Source organism: Grammomys surdaster, unplaced genomic scaffold (assembly GCF_004785775.1).
Source record: "Grammomys surdaster isolate TR1022 unplaced genomic scaffold, NIH_TR_1.0 65, whole genome shotgun sequence".
Lineage (NCBI taxonomy): Eukaryota > Metazoa > Chordata > Mammalia > Rodentia > Muridae > Grammomys > Grammomys surdaster.
Genome location: NW_021604567.1, coordinates 8373862 through 8378953, shown reverse-complemented (window position 1 = coordinate 8378953; position 5092 = coordinate 8373862). Strand labels below are relative to the sequence as shown.

The following is a 5092-nucleotide window of genomic DNA, read 5'->3' as shown; positions in this document are numbered from 1 at the left end:
AAAAAAAAAAAAAACGAAAACTGGGATTGTAAGTCATAACTATAAACTAGATCAGGTGTTCTTGAAAAGGTCCTCAGAGTCTGACTGGTTCAGGTAGATACTGAATTAGATTCAGCTGGAACAGGTATCGATGGAAAGAACTCAAGAGTCTCATTTGCTAAGACAAGGAAATTAAACTAAGTCTCCTAGTTTTGCTAGAAACAGGAAGGATCTTTTGCCTCTACATGAAGATGGTTTCTGGAATTTGAAATTTTAATGTAAAGTTTCCCTATTCAATGAGAAAGGAGAGTAGACTTCTTCTCAGTGTCTACTGACTTTCATGGATATGGCTATAGAATTCTCTAAGGAGGAGTAGCATGCCTGAATTCTGCTCAGAGGGCTTTGTACAGAGATGTCATGTTGGAGAATTACAATAACCTGATATCTGTGGGTATTGCTGTTTCAGATCCAGATGTAATCTTCTGTCTTGAAAAAAACAAAGAACCATGGATTGTTGGTAGAGAGGATACAGAAGGAAGAGAACCAGTTCATTGCAGAATCCATTCAGGAGAGAAACCTTACAAATGTAATGAATGTGGCAAATCATTTACATGGAACTCAAACTTTCAAGCTCACTACAGAATCCATATAGGAGAAAAATCTTACAAATGTAATAAATGTGGCAAATCATTTTCATGGAACTCGTACCTGCAAGTTCACTACAGGTTCCACAAAGGAGAAAAACCTTACAAATGTAATGAATGTGGCACATCTTTTACACAGAACTCAGATCTTAAAGTTCATGAAAGAATCCATACAGGAGAGAAACCTTACAAATGTACCGAATGTGACAAATCGTTTACACAGAACGTACAACTTCAACTTCACTATAGACCTTATACAGGAGAGAAACCTTGCAAATGTACTGAGTGTAGCAAATCTTTTATACAGAACTCAGACCTTAAAGTTCATGAAAGAATCTATACAGGAGAGAAACCTTACAAATGTAATGAATGTGGGAAATCCTCTATCAAATCATCATTTCTTAAAGTTCACCAAAGAATCCATACGTGAGAGAAATCTTACAAATGTAATTAATGTGGCAAATCTATTACAGAGAACTCAAGCCTTCAAGTTCACCACAGAATACATACATACACAAAAGGAATATTATATCCATATTCTGTATTTCTTTCAAAAACAAAATATGAAAATTATTTCACCCAGCATTAATCTGAAATCATTAATAATGGTACAGGATTCATTTTCAAACTCATAAATGAAACAATATTGTAAAATATAAGGATTTAGCCAGAATAGTACTAATAACTATCTTAATACAAATATGTTGCTTAATGTTGCTTATAGTTTAGTATGGGAGAATATTGTCCTTTGTGTAATATATTCTCTTTGAAGATTAATGTGCTCTTAGCTTTTGACCTTATGATAGACTAATTTTTAATTTGTAATCTCATATTTATCACAATTTTCAATAAATGCATTACCACTGTCTTTTATCTAAAAAAAAAGTTAATCCACATGAAAATGTCATTAGAAAAGGAATTCACATATAATTGTTCTAGAATACATACCTTATAGATGACATATGTATAATTTAAAGGCATAAAATATGTATGTATGCATATATTCATGCATCACATTTGCTTTATCTCAACAACTATTACCCTTTTAGACTGACATTACTAGTTACTATAGAGCTCAGTTTCTCCACTTTCATAAAATCCAGAATCAACTTTAGAGGAAATGGTGCCACTGACACTGGTACAGTCCTTCCATATCAATGAACACAATAAATACAATCTTCAAAAGACATGATCACAGAGTCTCAATTATGTCTAGTTGATGTTTATCACTGAACATCATGATATGCCTGTTCATGGTATTCCCATTATCTGTACAACTATTTTTTCTGCACTATTAATGCTTGTAAGGAGAAGTTCATGGGGCAACTCTCTACTGACTTGTACTTGACCTTGAACAATATATTCATTCTCAGGCTATTGTTGTCTCTGGTGCTTTTATCCAGGCTTATTTCAATTCAACTTCATCTTTCCTCTATTTTCACTATCCTTCCCTTTCACTCATATGTCAATTTCTACCGGAAGTCTAATGGAGCAAATACACACAAGTACAATCTGAAAATATTATTAAAAATAAATATATTTGTCACATTGGTTTTATAGGATTTATATGTAAAATTACCATGCTTTATATATATTTCAGAAATAATAACATGATTTAAATTTTCTACAAGTAAAACAAAGTGATTTTACTTTAGTTCTAAAACATCCTTCTTTTATTTTCTTTATGTATTAAATGGCATTAAATCATTGTGCATATTGTAATTGTTTTTTAACTCATCACAGAAAATATATAACATCTTTCAAGGCAGGAAAATATCATTGTGTAATCATTGCCTTAAATGGTACCATAAACATCCAAAGTCCTACACATCAGTTTTTGATCGTTTTTCATTCTATATTATACTGAAAGATGTAACATATGACTACTAATGGAGAGAATCTTTCTTTAAAATTATTATATATTGCTTTTCTATTAAAATGTATGATTATTTCCAGCTCCTTACACTAGGTCCTCACTGGGAGCTTACTAATGTTATTCCTGCTACCATGTTTTTAAAATATAAGTTGTTGGCATGTATAGCATTTCTCTAAATTTTCCAAGTTAGATAATATTTAATATTTAGAATATGTCTCCAATATATGTGGTCTTCTATTCATTTTCAGTTTAGAAAACATTATTTACTGTGCTACAAAATTAAATATAACAAAAGGAATACCAGTTGAATATGTTTTTTCCTGCTTACTGGTACATAAAAAAGACTTAGGACTTCATATTTTTATTAAGGTGTGTGCCTGTTACTAGAAAGAAGTAAGCTGTAACATTACAAAACCTACTTATTCATAAACAACAACAAAGTGAATGCTGACTGTAAAGGTCAATGAAATTCAACCATTGGTCAAGGTTTGTATGGAAATTTAATTCTGTTAGAAGTCTCTCAAATTTCTACTCTTAAAGATACATTTTTTAAATTTCTTAATTATTAATGAGGTAAGATGATTTGACTCCATTATTCTGTTATCAGACATTAAATTATTCAAGCATATTATGTGGGATTCAAGTAGTTGAATTAAATACTCTATTACAATATTGTACATTAAAGTCTATCTATCTATCTATCTATCTATCTATCTATCTATCATCTCTCTAACAAAATCATATTTCCATTAAAAATTTTCTGTAAGTTGGATATTATTACTATTATTATATGACTAATATGAGAATTTTTAAGTGTTATAGTTTACTTTCAAATGATGTAGACAGATGATTGTTTGAAATTTCAAAATCAGGAAAGGTGGAACATTTGGAACATAAGTAAATACAATAATTTACCAACAAAAACCACCTTGTTGAAGTTCAATCTTGCATAATTTAAGCCAGCCCTATAAGTAATATACCTAATGTTGTTTACCACTTTGTATTAGAGAACCCTTAAAGCCTTGGGAAATCCAATATGGGCATCCATCTTTAGTGAGATCAAGACTAGGACTTATGTGTGGCTTCTAGGAAACTGAGGCAAATAAGATGTAAAGAATTATTGAAGGTTATTTAGGCAGAGTAAGTTAAGTCAGGTAAAGAAAATACTGTTAATAAATCCAGATTAATCAGTGTCCTGTCACTCAGACAGGTTGGAGTACGTGACTTAAGCTGACTCCAAGTACTTCATGTTATTTTCCTTTAGTCTAAACAACTTTCAGATAATTGCTTCCTGTGTCATTAAGTCAGACACTAAAGATAGACTAAAAAACCTAGAATTAAAAATAAACATCTGTTGCATGAAGAATTCTGTTTCTTTGTCCTCAAATGTTAGGTCTATGGGAAAAAAGCCTAAAAACTGGTTTTCTTTTCCCAAATAAAAAAAAAATAGTAAGGTTTTATTACTTGAGTAAAACATTTAAATGGATGCCATTTAAATTACTTTATATATTATATAAACACAGTCAATTAATAATTATTTCTTATAAATAAATAGATGATTAGTGGTAATATTCTATAGCATATTTAACAAAATCAAAGACAGATAATGATGTGTAATGATTCTACTTGACAACCCATTCTGATACTCTGAGAGAAGCTGTGAAAAATGAACGATGTCCTAGAGAAGGATAAAGTTATGATAAGATGTTGGGCTTCCTGACCTAGAATCCGATGTGACCGGATAAATTTAGTTCAGAAATGAAACGTGCAAAGAGAGTTAAACAAAACTGTAAATGTAAAGTTTTTTTCGATCAAAACTGTATTATTCCTCCCCTCCCTCCACCACTCTGTCCCAGTAAACAACACTTTCATGTCTTGTATGACATGAAATATGTGTAGAAGTCAGAAAACAGCTTGCCACAGTTGGTTCTCTGCTTCCATCATGTGCTTCCTAGAAATTGAATTCATATAGTCTGGTAGGTATGACAATAAGTATCTGTACCTGATGAGCTAGCATGCGTACAATTTCAGCTCATTTCAGACAACTGATTTAAAATGAGTTATATTAATATTTTATTTATCTAAGTATGTTTTATTCTGATCATTCTTAAAAATAATCTATAAAATTGTAATAGTGACTGAGAAGATAATTATTTGTATGCTTACAAGTGAAACAAAATTATATGGGTTTAAAAACAAAAGAAACTCCCTATTCCATCCCCTCACTTACTTTTTTTTGTTTTATACCAGTTTAGAAACAGTGATCACCTTCACTGAAGTCTAACAAGGTCACCCTCAATTCCCTATACAGGTGCATGAGTCTCTCCCTTTGTGCTCTCTGGCTGGCGGTTTAGACTTTGGGAGCTCTGGTTGAAATTTTTGATACTTCTTCTAGAAAGGACCAAAGCATCCACACTTTACTGGATCCATTACAAGGTCCCCTTCAAATACTGGAGGTCAGGCCTCTATCCCCGCCTTCGCAAGTTTAGAATTGCCACAGCCCTTCTATACTTAGAGAAGGAAGGAGATATCAGGGGCAGCCCTGCTTACACACGGTAGGCCTAAAATCAGCCATAGGCCTAAAATCAGCAGT

General features: G+C 31.9%; 1 pseudogene; it reads left to right on the top strand.

Moving 5' to 3' along the window:
- Nucleotides 1–396: 396 nt before the first annotated feature.
- Nucleotides 397–1053, top strand: LOC114624537 (annotated as a pseudogene).
- Nucleotides 1054–5092: the final 4039 nt, after the last annotated feature.